Here is a 15,736-nt window from a genome sequence, read left to right as displayed (position 1 = left end):
TTTAAATCTGCAACGACATGATTAAACATTTCACTTGCTCAAGAGATAATGCAAAAACGTTTTTAACTTTGTGCAATGGATAATGACAGAAAATCATATACAGGGTGAACATTATTATAACCAAAAAACTGCAGGAGTGGCAGGACAAAGAGATAGTCACCCGACTTTGCATTGGTGCCAAATTTATTCAAGATGGCGGATCCAAGATGGCGGCGACAGATGTGGCAATGTCACAATGACCTCATGGTGGGAAGTTCAAATTTTGGTGGGAAAATAGGTTACTTGGACCATTTCCACTACCCCCTCCCCTACCTACCCACACCCACTCCCAAATAAAATGGTAGGAAGTTCAAATTTTGGTGGTAAAAATGGTCACTTGAGCTACCTACACTAACCTAAGAAAATGTTGGGAAAAAAGGTCATTTGGGTTACCTCCACTAACCTAAGTCATCCTACCACCACATAGACCTTGGAATTGGAGGGAAGAGGACTCAGCCTTTGCTGGGCTGCTGGATAGAATAGACGTAAGTCTTTATTTTGCATGTAGTCTTTCTTTAAAAAATATGAGTTGTCGTAGGTTATCTGACATGTCCTACATCCTGTAGGACCTCCTCACTATGGATCAATTGGAATGAATGTAAATCTAATCTAATGTAATAGGCAGTTGCTCCATCCAGCATGTTCACTAGGAGGTCCAGAGTCCAACTCACTAAGTACACAGTACTGCTACCAGAGGATGCTGCCATTCTATGGTGGTCTGGGAAAAATGGCAGGAAAAGGACTCAGCCTGTATCCAGCTGCTGGAGAGAGGAAGGAATGTACTTGATTTATTTTCAGTGGGAAGTTGGAACAATTTATTTAGTGATGGATTTCAAGGTAGTTAATTACGCTGATACTAAACACTCGCCCTGATGTGTTTGGGGTCACAATAAATAGCCTACAGACCTGCAAACTACTCGTAAATCTCCGAAGTAATGTATTACATTGATGTACAGACACGAAAAGAAGTCATAAATTGTCAAAATAATGCATGTATAACGCTCTGAAAACACTCTGTCTAATTGTAAACTGTTGAAATAATGCATTGCATAGACTGCAGACCTGCAAACTACACGTAATTTAGCGAAAAATGCGGGACACTGATGTACAGACATGCAAACAACACGTGAATTGTCAAACAAAATGCATGTAAAATGCTCTGAAGACACGCTCACAAATAATAAACAGTAGAAATAATGCATTGCACAGCCTACAGACTTTCTCACAAAATAATGCAGTACACTGATGTACAAATGCGTTCACTGCACATAAAACTGTCAAAAAGTAATGCATAAATAGCCGAAAATAATGCAGTGCACAAACAATCATTGCACGTAAAAAAAACTTTCGAGCTATCGTTATGGAAATTAGACTCCGAAATTTCAATGAACTGTTCCCTACAGCGTTCCCAATCTGGCCACACCGGGGTGGAGCCCTCATGTTGGTCCAATCCGTTGCACATGCAACTCCCTTCTAGCAGCATGCACGTGTTTACATAGGCTCCTTTGCTGCCGTGAGATGTTTCCCTAGGAACTTATCTGTGCAAGGGCAGCTAAAAGGGTGTCAATATTATGCTGACTTCTTATGTCTATGTAAATAACAGCTAAGTCCCCCTCTGGACACGCTACAGAAGTCTTTTGCAATGCTTCTCATAATAACACAGGTGCATTCTTCCTAGCCATTCTAATGGGACAGCCCGTCCCACATGCGAGACACCTCTGGCCGCCCATTTGTTTACATAGCCACTGTGGCAGACATGGCATTCATAGCTGCAGGTACAGCACCAAGCAAGATGTTTGCATAGAGGCTCACCTTTGCAGGCGCAGATAAAAGGTTGTCAGCGTTATACTGACATCAAATGTCTACAGAAATAAGAGCCAAGTCTCCTTCTCCGAAATTGTGAAGTGTTGCAGAAATATTTAACAGTCACTTTTATTGTTGAAGGAGCTTACGTGATGTCTCAGCTTGTCTGCATGGAAATCCTTGACCTAACAAGACTTGTTCACAAAAATACCCCAGAATAATACCGAATACATTCTTCCTGATGGTCCTAACAAGGCATCCTGTCCATCACATTTTACCCTTCCAGGAAATTGCGACAGCATGTTTTAAACAAACATCTCTGTAACGATAAAAATTCACACACCTATTTAGAGGCTCCTATGATTCAGCACAAAGGATATCTTCTGAAAGAATGGAGCATTTTGAGTAGCTCTTACTGCAATTACTTTCCAAATTACTCATGCTGTCAGTATGGATGCCCTGTCCACCTTTGTTTCTGCAGACGAAACTTTCAGTGGCAAAATTGGTTTGTACAGATCGCCATATTGCACTAACAGTTGAACTCCGTAAAAAGGGTCTATAGATCGTCAAGTCGGAGAGACACTTCCTCAATTACACTGCTCTGACGCTGATGACAGCACCTTGAGTATTTGACCATGAAACAGATCATACAATTTTCGAGATACTTCTCGACATCAAGCACATTGCAATATTGCTTGTACAGTATAATTACGAAGGTATAGACTCCGAATTATTTCTGTAGAAACCTGAAACTTTACCGAGGTGCCAGTCGGAGTGCCCAAGCGCTTCTAGGCACTACAGTCTGGAACCGCCGGACCGCTGCATGGATGTGTGTGATGTCCTTAGGTTAGTTAGGATTAAGTAGTTCTAAGTTCTAGAGGACTGTTGACCTCATAAGTTAAGTCCCATATTGGTTCAAATGGCACTGAGCACTATGAGACTTAACATATATGGTATCAGTCCCCTAGAACTTAGAACTACTTAAACCTAACTAACTTAAGGGCATCACACAACACCCAGTCATCACGAGGCAGAGAAAATCCCTGACCCTGCGGGGAATCAAACCCAGGAACCCGGGTGCGGGAAGCGGGAACGCTACCGCCCGAGTCCCATAGTGCTCAGAGACATTTGAACCATTTAGCGAGGTGGCACGTGACGTAAACCACTGAGTAACTAGAAACTTATATCGACTACGAAGACCTTTGTGTGAAAACTCGAAAAAAATTATAAGAAGCTGTTTTCTTTACTTGCGAATAGCGATGTCGGTGATATATCAGATTCCAAATCATCCTTATAATTTCCAAAGTCAACTAAAGTGTTTCTCATGTCTAGAAAACCATCTATCTTTCACCTGCTACATACATACAACATGCACCACAATCGATGTTTTCTCAACCAAATAAAGATGGGAAATGTGCAGTAGCCATCAGCCAGACAATCCACATGGGAGGGAATAATGCTTCAGTGCAAACACATTTCCATACTGAATCTCCTCAAATTTCCATAGGGAACACACGTGATCTCAGATGCTGTCCAACTCATACTGAGTATTAGTTCGCTATTTAGGCGAGTAGAGGATGACATGGTTAGGTCAGCTATATTCCTGTATCCCAAAAGGACAGCTCCTGCTGTTGGCTGGAAACGTGAATTATTCCACAGCACAGGCCACCGCTGCCAAGTGCCATGCACCCCCAGACAGAATCATCCTAGGAAACCTAACACACATTTATTTGATCACTACACTTACAATTATATATTACAATTGCGGTCTCAATTGAATGACATTCAACTGTAAGTGAAGTATCGGATATACCCACGATGATGGCTGTGGCTCTGGAAATAGAAATATCTGTACCATTCTTATGACTTAACATACTTTTCGAACTAAAAATAAATCTTCCATTCCCTTTGCTGTCGCAGTATTCTACGTCAAATCCATACCTTCATTACGATTGGACTTAGTAATTTTATATTCACATGTCAACACACACACACACACACACACACACACACACACACACACACACACACACACACAGACACACACACACACACATCATGAGGTTGTGGTTAGCTTAGGACACGAGTTTAAATTTAGGTTTTCATAATGCATCTCATGGCGCAGTTCACTCATTGATTAATTAAAATCAGCTGTTGACAGGTAATCTCACATTTCCAATATACCTAGTGGTGGCCACTTCCAACGTTACTCTGTGTTACATATTAATAGCATTTGTGAAATGACTTGCTATGTTTGTGTGTTACCTATAACTGAGTGGCAGCCAGTAGCTGATTTGGCAACACCATAGTGCCAAGTGAAAGATGGAAACGTCATGTGGCTAGGGCCTCCCATCAGATAGACTGGTCGCATGGTGCAAGTCTTTCGAGTTGACACCACTTTCGTGACTTGCTTGTCGATGGGGATGAAATGATGATGTTACGAACAACACAACATCCAGTTCCTGAGTGGAGAAAATCTCCAACCCAGAAGGGAATTGAACCCTGGCCGTGAGGTATGACAGTCTGTCGTGGTGACCACTCAGCTACCAGAGACGGACAAGTGGAATATGTCAAGAATCAAGTAATTTTAAATGGACTATAGATGTAAAACTGTTAGCTTATCCTGATGAACACTGCACCCTTGCCTTCATTGTTGTAGTAGCAAATACAGTGAATATATGACTGTAAAGTTAGTTTTCTTATTTGACTATGGATGTTTGAACAAAGTTAGCCCACTGCAAATCTTGGTGCTGTTTTCTGGTAGTTGTGAGTGTGAATGCTCATCTTCTGTGCTGTAGTAGGGCTAGACAAAGTCCCTTAGGGTCTGAAAATGTAAGTTCTGAAGTTTGCTGTCCATATCGTGATGTGCTTGAGTAATGTAGTATGTCAAAACACAACATAACATTGTAGATGATTGCTTTTTCCTAATTTTATTTTGAAATGCTTACCACTGTACCTCACAGTGCCTCTGTTACCGACTCGTGTTAATTTCCAATGCTGTAAAAGCAAAGTTAGTATAAATTTCATGTCGTTTGTTTTCATAACATGTAACAGTAGGCCTGGGTTTTAACCTGGACTCTTGTTGTAAAAACACTTTTACTACTGTTATTGGTCGTTCTCACTGATTTCTCATGTTCTTGTAGCTTTCGTGACACATGCACAGACACAGATATACAGAAAACTGGGGAAGTGCACTGTAGAGTATGTGGGTGTAGGTGACTGGATGCAATCGAGTACATTGCCATACACGCCGATCGACCAGAAAAATAGTGCATTTACACTAGGTGTTGGCAGCTGTACCACATTTACTAGCAATTTTAGAACATGGAACGAGATGTGATATCATGATTGCATGGATAGAAGTGACATAAAATCGCTAAACTTGCAAAAATGACTTAACACGCGTATAAATCGAGGGAAAAGACACCGAAATGCAGGTAAATTGGGGAAGTACTTGCTTGTCTACAAGTTGGTGTTGAAGAATTCTTGTACTTGGGAACAAGTATGTAACAACAAGAGGAAAACGATAAAATGTAGACATGGAAGCATCAGGAAACAAGGAAAGGGTAATTTTTTCCATTGAGGAAGTATTCTACTGTATGTCTATTGTAATAATGAAACACATGAGTTGACTGCTGTCTTTGATGCTTTCCTGGAAAAACAGAGAACAATCAGACTCTAAATTTACTTGCATCTACGTTAAAGGATGACAGAGAATGGATGGAATGATTTGTTGAGACATAGTACTAACAAGGTACGACTTAATGGTAGACTGATGATGCATTCTAGAGACAAAGGGAATTGTTGCTACAGATCATTTGAGTAATGGGGCAAGGTGCGTGCAGCCCCACTTTACATTGTTGCCAGATGAATCCAAGATGGCGGCGACAACGTCATCTAAGATGGCGGGGTGTAGACTTAGCAACAGTGAATGACTTCATCCAAGATGGTGGCTGTGACATCATCCAAGATGGTTGATTTTTGAGGGAAGTTAGAATTTTTGTGGAAATAAGGTCAATTGGGCTACCACCACTAACCTAAGTCACCCAACCGCCACCTCTTCTTAGGAACTGGCGTCAAGTTTGAATTTTAGATAGGTCAATTTGCGAATCTCTACTAACCTCAGTCACCCAACTGCCATGTCCTCCTGAGGATTCATGGAAAAAGAACTCGACCAATGCTGGACATAAGTTTTTATTTTGCATGCACCAGTCTTTATTTAAACAATTTCATGCAGCACAACCATGCAGTGTGTTCACTAAGAGATCTGGACTCCAAATGACTTAGTACACAGTACTAACACCAGAGGTCTCTCTCATCTGTGATGTAATCCAAGATCGATGGAAACAGTATGTTCGCCATGAGGCTCACACTCAAACTGTCCTAGTACACAAGCACAACCATCAAAAGTCGCTGTCATCCAAGATGGCGGCCATGATGTAAGGTGATAACAGAAGTACCATTAGACCTGTGACATTACAGACACACTGATAGGGTTCCAAGATGGCGGCGGTGGGAAATTTAAAATGTGCAGTGACACACTTCCAGGGGGAAAATTCAAACTTTGTCAGATTTTCGCAAGTGCCACGCCCACCTGGACTTGGAAAGATATAGTTAAAGTCTCCACTAAGATCCTCAACTGACTACCAGGGAAGTTCAAATTCCAACAGGATGATGCATCACACCTCTACTAATCTAAGAAAATCCAACTGCCACCTTTCTCTAGGAACTGGCCCCATGTTTGAATTTTGGTGGTAAAGAAAGGTTAATTCGAGCTAAGAAAATGGCGTGAAAGGAACGACACTTGCGCTGCCTCCACTAACCTAAGTCATCCAACCGCAACCTCATCCTAAGAACTGGCGCCAAATATGAAGTTTGGCAAGTTGATAGGTCAATTGGGCTACCTCTGCTACCTTAAGAAAGAAAGGACACTTGGACTACCTCCACTAACCTAAGTCACCAGACCACCACATCCTCCTAGTGATTTTTGGGAGAAGAACTCAGCCTGCTCTGGGCTGGTGGACAGAGGAAGGTGTGTACTTCATTTATTTTGGAACAATTTAGTTAGGGATAGAGTATATTTATTACACTAATACAAAGCAAAAGCTCTGGCATGCTTGGGGCCACGTCACACAGCTTACAGACATGCGAACGACTAAAAGACTCTGCGAACATGCTTGCTAATTCTCAACTTTCGAAATCATGCGTTAGTCTTTATTTAAACAACTTGAGGCATGATCGCCATCCGGTGTGCTCGCCACAAGGTCCAGAGCCCAACTGACCTAGTACACAGCACCACCACCCCCAGAGTCCACTATCATCCATTTTCATCCCTCTCATCTGTTTGATCACTTTCTCTCTATTGCCATTCTAACGAGATATCTCTGTTGCACAGATACTGACACCACAGATCATGCTGTTCCACTGCTTGTGGCTTATGTGTGTCGCCCATAATGACATTACAGATCGTGCTGTTTCACTGCACATGACGTGTGTGTGAGTAAGTGTGTGTGTGTGACTCAGACAAGCGCTGTTAGCCAATATTCTGTGGTAACCAATAGCACGGCAACACTTGGATGAGATGGAAGAGACACCGCTGGTGTACTGTAATAACAAGCATCAAAGTGGAATTCTCACAGGAACCACAGTACACACCAGTTAGTGTTCGAATGTGGATCCATCATGCGTTATAACTGGAGTGATGTTGAGATGTGGATCTACCATATGCCATGCACTGGATACGGTTTGAAGGTGGATCCGCCATGCTTAATATACGGATTGGTGTTGGACTGCAGGTTCACAATATGCAGCACATGGGGTAGGGTTTGAAGGTGGATCCGCCACGTGCAGTGTACGGAGCAGTGTTGGGATGCACATCCACAATATACCACATCCGAGTTAGCATTCAAGTGTGGATCTGCTGTGGACTATACATCTGGACCTATGTTCAGAGCTGGAGCCACCACATGTCACATCTGCGACAAGGTTCACGGGTAGATCACCACAAGTTACGTTCACACGTCTATTTTATGTTCGAAATTTGGTCCACCAACAGTGGGGACTGGGTCCTGGGAGCCGTCTGCAGGCATGCAAATACACAGACATACAGAAAACAGAGCAAACGCTCTCCAGATGTGGAGATGACTGAATACAGTAGAGTGCAGTGCGATATTACGCTTCTCGATCAGTGCATTTGGGCTAGAATTTGGCAGCTGTACTACGTTTAAAAACAATTTTAGAACACAGAACGAGAGGCAATTTTATGATCGCATGGATAGATCTGACGTAAAGTCGATAGAACTGCGAAAATTGATGAGGGAAAAGGTATAAGTTGACCGAATATACATCGAAATGCAGATAAATTGTTGAAGTACTTTCGTATCTTCTGGTTTGCTTCGAAAAATTTGTGCATGGGAACAAGTATGTGGCGAAAAGCGGAATCGAAGAAAACGTCGACATCGAAAGGAAGGGAATCAGGGAGGCAGCCAATTTTTTCCATTGAGGCAGCGTTATACCATATGTCTATTGATGTATGAGCGATACATGTGAATTGACTACCGTATTTGATGATTTTCAGGAGGACTTAGGACCATTTACCTCTAAACTACCTGCATCTGCGTTGAAGGATAACAGAGAGTGGACGATGTGATCGATTGAGATGGAGCCGTAATGATGTACGATTTAATGCTTGACTGATGTATTCTAGAGAATGAGAAGATGCTGCAGATCAATTTTTCCACTGTTCTGATTGGATGCATCAGTCGTGTGACATAGTTTGCTTTCTACTTGTATATAGCCACGTGTTCTGTATGTGGTTTAAAGCACTGTCTACTTGCGATTATCATCAGAGGTCATCAGAGGACTTGTATCTCATGTGTGATGAAACTTGGCACATTCCTATAAACGAGCTTTGATTTATGTGATGTACTTCTTTTCCCCATGTCGCATCTTGGATGTAAAATTGGGCTTCAGTGTCATAACTAAGATAGCGATAGGTGCTTGTGAGGCGGTGCAATTCCCATGTACACATCTGCCTGACAGATGTGGTGTTTATAGAACTAATGACGGAATTACTTGTAATTTTCACATGTCGGAATCTGTTGCTATGCGTTTATCCATTTTCTTGTAGGAAGTATCCCCTGCTACTAACAATCATTCTATATATATCTTATGCAGGCATCGTATAATGTCTGGACCATGGTCGGATGTGAACATTGGACACTATATGTCTCCAGAAAGCTATATTGCGCTCATATCACACAGAGCAAATCTTTTACGGAAGTAGTTTTTTTGTTTTCTGTTCGATAACACAGTTTATCGTGGAGAAACCGGGAAGAAGGATGTATGTCATGCGCTTGAAATATATTTATTACATTGGAATATTAATAGCGCTACATTCCATACAACTGATAGGTTGGAAAAGCAGACGATCTAACATTATAGCCCGTTATAAGTGCAGAATGTTGTAGCCTTAGGAGTGCATGTGTTTATGTTCTCTCTAGCCGATACCTCCAGGTACCGATCATAGACTCTAGAACAATACTTTAGAGTTGATAGCTTCGTTCATGCGTCGAACTCCAGCCTTCTGGATCTCCGTCACGCATAAAAATCAGTGGTTTATTGTTCTTCTTAACTGTCTGCTATAACATCACAATACTTTAGAATCTGTTACTATACATCGATAAGGAGTGCTAAGCTCCTCGACATTGGCGCATCTCGACAAATCTCATGCACTTGGATGGGTGAGGACTCGGAAAGCTCCATTCATTCACTAGACGTGGAGTGTAGCGGTCTTCTTTGGGAAGGTTGCAGATTAATTCGGTAACGGTGCAGAATGGCGGGTTGGTCAATGACATTGTGAGGAGGGTCTCTCACTCTCTAATTTTACCCTAAGACAGCAAGAATGCTCTGTGTCTCCCATACGCATAGAGACAGATCGTAAATAAAGCACTATGCTCGAGGTGTTAGAAGTATGTGGAGCACTGTCTGGTATACTTTGATGATTTATGTGTTCGACAATTAACACTGAATGGGCATACTGCACAGTCATCTATCCATGTTGGCAATGATACTCGCAAAGTGGAGAAGGGGTGGTTTAACTATGATACTGAAATTGGGGAAACATGTTGTCACATCATTGGCCGATGTTTAAGTTACCGTAAAACTCCTAAAATTGTTTGCGCTATGATGCTTATTATTACAGTATACTGGCGATGTCGTTTCCATCCCATCCATGTACTGGTGCGCTGTTGGTTACAACATAATGATAAGTCGTCTGTCATTCGTTTATTTCCTTCAAATAGTCTTTATACGTTACTGACAGTACAGTTAGCCTTCTGCCGCCGAGTAGTGTGTCAGCAGTGCATAAGTAGCAGCATTACGGTATTTACTAGGCAGTCTTGTATTTTAATAACCGTTTAAATTTTGTGTCGAATTGTTTGTGCTCTCTGTTGATTAGTTCAGACATTCTTTGTACAACAGTATTTAGCATGGATAGGGACTGCGACTGCTGTGTTCGGATGCTGGCTGAGTTGGCACCCCTTTTCTCCCAGCTTCAGACAGTGTTGCCTTCAGTCACACAGTTTGAGGCTATTGCCAATGGGCATCACTGTGGGGGTACGGACGGGGTTTGGTCGGGGACGGCCAGCTCATCCCATGCATCCCACGATCAGACTACGGATGTGGCTGCCCGGGATACTGCTCACATTGAGGCTGACCCCTCACCTGTGGTAGAGTGGCAGGTCGTCTTGAGGTGTGGCAGGGGGTGAAAGACATTCCGGAGGGCTGAATGGAAGGCATCTCCAGTTTGTATGACGAACCAGTTTCAGGCTCTGTGTCTGGCTGATATGGATCTTCGGCCGGACATGGCTTTTTGTCCCGTTCCAGAAGTTGCCTCTAGGTCTACAAGATCCAGGAGGTCGCAGAGGGTAGGCTTACTGGTAGCTGGGAGCTCCAACGTCAGGCACGTAATGGGGCCCCTTAGGGATATGGATGCAAGGTAGGGGAAGAAAACCAATGTGCACCCCCTGTGCGTACCGGGGGGAGTCATTCCAGATGTGGAAAGGGTCTTTCCGGATGCCATGAAGAGAACAGGGTGCACCCATCTGCAGGTGGTCGCTCATGTCAGCACCCATGATGTGTGTCGCTGTGGATCAGAGGACATCCCCTCTGGCTTCCGGCGGCTATCTGATTTGGTGCAGACTGCCAGTCTCGCTAGCAGGATGAAAGCAGAGCTCACCATCTGCAGCATCGTCGACAGGACTGACTGTGGACCTTTGGTACAGAGCCGAGTGGAGGGTCTGAATCAGAGGCTGAGACGGTTCTGCCACCGTGTGGGCTGCAGATTCCTCGACTTGCGCCATAGGGTGGTGGGATTTCGGGTTCCGCTGCATAGATCAGGAGTCCACTACACAAAGCAGCCGGTTACACGGGTAGCAGTGGTTGTGTGCCGTGGACTGGGCGGTTTCTTTAGGTTAGATGGCCTCGGGAAAGTACAGAAAGGGCAACAGCCTCAAAGAGCGCATGGCAAAGTCAGGACATGCGGGGACCAAGTAGCAATCGGTATTGTAATTGTAAACAGTCGAAGCTGCGTTGGTAAAGTACCGGAAATACAAGCGCTCATAGAAAGCACCGAGGCTGAAATCGTTATAGGTACTGAAAGCTTCCTGAAGCCAGAGATAAATTCTGCCGAATTTTTTACAAAGGCACAGACAGTGTTTAGAAAGGACAGACTGCATGCAATCGATGGTGGCGTGTTTGTCGCTGTTAGTAGTAGTTTGTCCTGTAGTGAAATAGAAGTGGATATTTCCTGTGAATTATTATGGGTGGAGGCTATACTCAACAACCGAGCTAGGTTAATAATTGGATCCTTTTACCGGCCTCCCGTCTCAGCAGTATTAGTGGCAGAACAACTGAGAGAAAATCTGGAATACATTTCACATAAATTTCCTCAGCATGTTATAGTCTTAGGTGGAGATTTCAATTTACCAGATTAGACTGGGACACTCAGATGTTTAGGACGGGTGATATGGACAGAGAATCGAGTGACATTATACTGAGTGCACTATCTGAAAATTACCTCGAGCAATTAAACAGACAACCGACTCGTGGAGATAACATCTTGGACCTACGAATAACAAACAGACCCGAACTTTTCGACTCTGTAAGGGCAGAACAGGGAATCAGTGATCATAAGGCCGTTGCAGCATCCCTGAATGTGGAAGAAAATAGGAATATAGAAAAAGGGAGTAAGGTTTATCTGTTTAGCAAGGGTAATAGGAGGCAGATTTCAGATTACCTAACAGAGCGACACGAAAATTTCTGATACGACACTGACAGTGTTGAGTGTTTATGGAAGAAGTCTAAGGAAATCGTAAAATGCGTTTTAGACAGGTACGTGTCGAGTGAAACTGTGAGGGACGGTAAAAACCCACCATGGTACAACAACAAAGTTCGGAAGCTACTACGAAAGCAAAGAGAGCTTCACTGCAAATTTAAAAGCAGCCGAGACCTCTCAGCAACAGAAGCTAAACGATGTCCAAGTTAGCGTATGCGTGAAGCTTTCAGTGAACTCGAAAGTAAAATTGTATGTACCGACTTTACAGGAAATCCTAGGAAGTTCTGGTTTTACGTTAACTCAGTAAATGGATCGGAACAGCATATGCAGACACTCTGGGATGATAATGGCATTGCAACAGAGGATGACACGCTAAAGCTGAAATACTAAATACGTTTTTCCAACGCTGTTTCCCAGAGGAAGACCGCACTGCAGTTCCTTCTCTAAATCCTCTATTCCAAGGAATAGAAAAGCAACTGAAATTACTCAACAGAGGAAAGTCCACTGGACCTAACGGGATACCAATACGATTCTACACAGAGTACGTGAAAGAACTTGCCCCCCTTCTTACAGTCGTGTACCACAAGTCTGTAGAGGAACGGAAGGTTCCAACTGATTGGAAAAGAGCACAGGTAGTCCCAGTTTTCAAGAAGGGTAGTCGAGCAGATGCGCAAAACTATAGGCTTATATCTCTGACACCGATGTGTTGTAGAATTTTAGAACATGTTTTTTGCTCGCGTATCATGTCATTTCTGGAAACCCAGAATCTACTCTGTACGAATCAACATGGATTCCGGAAACAACGATCGTGTGAGACCCAACTCGCTTTATTTGTTCATGAGACCCAGAAAATATTAGATACAGACTCCCAGGTAGATGCCATTTTCCTTGACTTCCGGAAGGCGTTCGATACTTTACCGCACTGTCGCCTGATAAACAAAGTAAGAGCCTACGGAATGTCACACCAGCTGTACGCCGGGATTGAAGAGTTTTTAGCAAACAGAACACAGCATGTTGTTCTCAATGGAGAGACGCCTACAGACGTTAAAGTGACCTCTGGCGTGCCACAGGGGAGTGTTATGGAACCATTGCTTTTCACAATATATATAAATGACCTAGTAGATGGTGTCGAAATTCCATGCGGCCCTTCACGGATGATGCTGTAGTATACAGAGAAGTTGCAGCATTAGAAAATTGCAGCGAAATGCAGGAAGATCTGCAGCGGATAGGCACTTGGTGCAGGGAGTGGCAACTGACCCTTGACATAGACAAATGTAATGTATTGCTAACACATAGAAAGAAGGATCCTTTATTGTATGATTATACGATAGCGGAACGAACACTGGTAGCAGCTACTTCTGTAAATTATTTGGGAGTATGCGTACAGAACGATTTGAAGTGGAATGATCATATAAAATTAATTGTTGGTAAGACGAGTGCCAGGCTGATATTCATTGGGAGAGTCCTTCGAAAATGTAGTCCATCAACAAAGGAGATGGCTTACAAAACACTCGTTCGATCTATACTTGAGTGTTGCTCATCAGTGTGGGATCCGTACCAGGTCGGGTTGACAGAGGAGATAGAGAAGATCCAAAGAAGAGCGGCCCGTTTCGTCACAGGGTTATTTGGTAATCGAGATAGTGTTACGGAGATGTTTAGCAAACTCAAGTGGCAGGCTCTACAAGAGAGGCGCTCTGCGTCCCGGTGTAGCTTGCTGTCCATGTTTCGAGAGGATGCGTTTCTGGATGAGGTATCGAATATATTGCTTCCCCCTACTTATACCTCCCAAGGAGATCACGAATGTAAAATTAGAGATATTCGAGCGCTCACGGAGGCTTTCCGACAGTCGTTCTTCCCGCGAACCATACGCGATTACGCGACTGGAACAGGAAAGGGAGGTAATGACAGTGGCACGTATAGTGCCCTCCGCCACACACCGTTGGGTGGCTTGCGGAGTATAACTGTAGATGTAGATGTAGGCTGACAGCCGGTGTCTGAGTTGGGGAAACGGTTTTGTGGATGGTTTGCTAGCAGTGAAATAGTGCTCGCGTACATGACTGCAATGTGAGGAATCAGTCGAAGCAGAACGTAGAGTTATCAGCTATTCCATCAGTGTGAGAGACGAGTCTAAATGTATAGCTCGTGAATCACCTTCGGACTGTAGTTTTGAGACAGTGCACAATGCGAGTAAACTCTTCTGGTTTCCTTATGTTGTAACTGTCTTTTATTTAAAATCAGCCGATGTGTGGCGTGTTATGGTATCCGCCGTAAGAAAATGATTTACATCGTGCAACGTCTAGTTTCCAGCAAAAGGCCGTGGACAGTCCTTCTTAATGTCAGTATAGAACCTGGCAATGGACTCAGAGATGTGGCAGAAAAACGAAATGTTTGGTCTTGTAGAAAGTGTGTTAGAAAACAGTGTTTCAAACAACTAAATAGGACCAGAGGGAGCGTCTTTTGAGGCTTAGTATAGTCTGTGAGATACGATCATTCGTCTACAGTATAGGGGATCAAACTTTAAAGTGGCTTCTGCAGTGTCTGTATATTTAATAGGATCGTGCCGCACTGGCAGCAGTAGCAGTAGCAGTTTGAGGTGAAAGTGACGTAGGTACACTTGCCGGAGCTGAACTATTCTTCGGCGTGATGGGCATGATTAAACCGCAAATCGGAAACCATTAACTTCATTTCATAATAATTCTTCAATTGCTTAGGTTTATTCATTTTGATTTTCATGTTATACACGTTCGAGAAAATCAGTACTAAAATATTGTTAAAATTATAAAGAAAGTATATATGCATGAGGTCGACATATTTCATACTTGTATTACTTGCCTCTGTCCTGCGCTAAATAACAAGCGTTCTCGAACAAGATTTCAAAACACGCTGGGCTGATGTGACGCGTCCTTCTAACTTTTCCCACGCCAACAACATCCAATAAGAGGACTCTGGTCTTCACTTCACTGCCCGGAATTTCACGCTCGGTCAGTAAGCTGCTGCAGTGGGGCACAGCGGGTGAACAACCAATCCAAGCCGAAGGCTTGAAAACTGAACACTGCCTACAGTCAGAATTATTAGTCCGAAATTTTCGAGCGTAGTCGATTGCTGTGACTGAAATCTTTCAGGTGTGCTTTTTTCTCCTTATAATATGAAGTCAAATAGGTGATGTTCCATTTAAATGAATTTGGGGGAGCAGAAACCGAATCCCCCACCCTTCTAAGCTTCGAAGTGGGAGGGGTGGACGAATGCCCCATCCATTCTCAACCGCTTGATACTGCATTGCAGCCAGGTACATGTGCTCGTTCACTAGCGGACCATAACAGCTGCAGACATCAAATCTGTTAACGACTCGTGACACCAATGACAAAAGAGACAAGACAGAAGTAAAAGCATTTTGCTGAATAAATAATAACAATAACAAAATAATAAATATTTTGCAAATGTAGGCGGAACGATTGAAATAAATAGCATTCTCTCCCCCCCCCCCCCCTCCCCACCCAATCCGTTTTCCAGAGGCCTTTAAAACGTTCTAATAACCATAGAAAGAAGGCTAGTGAACAG

Source organism: Schistocerca gregaria, chromosome X (assembly GCF_023897955.1).
Source record: "Schistocerca gregaria isolate iqSchGreg1 chromosome X, iqSchGreg1.2, whole genome shotgun sequence".
In the NCBI taxonomy this organism is placed as follows: Eukaryota; Metazoa; Arthropoda; class Insecta; order Orthoptera; family Acrididae; genus Schistocerca; species Schistocerca gregaria.
This window is presented reverse-complemented; position numbering follows the sequence as displayed.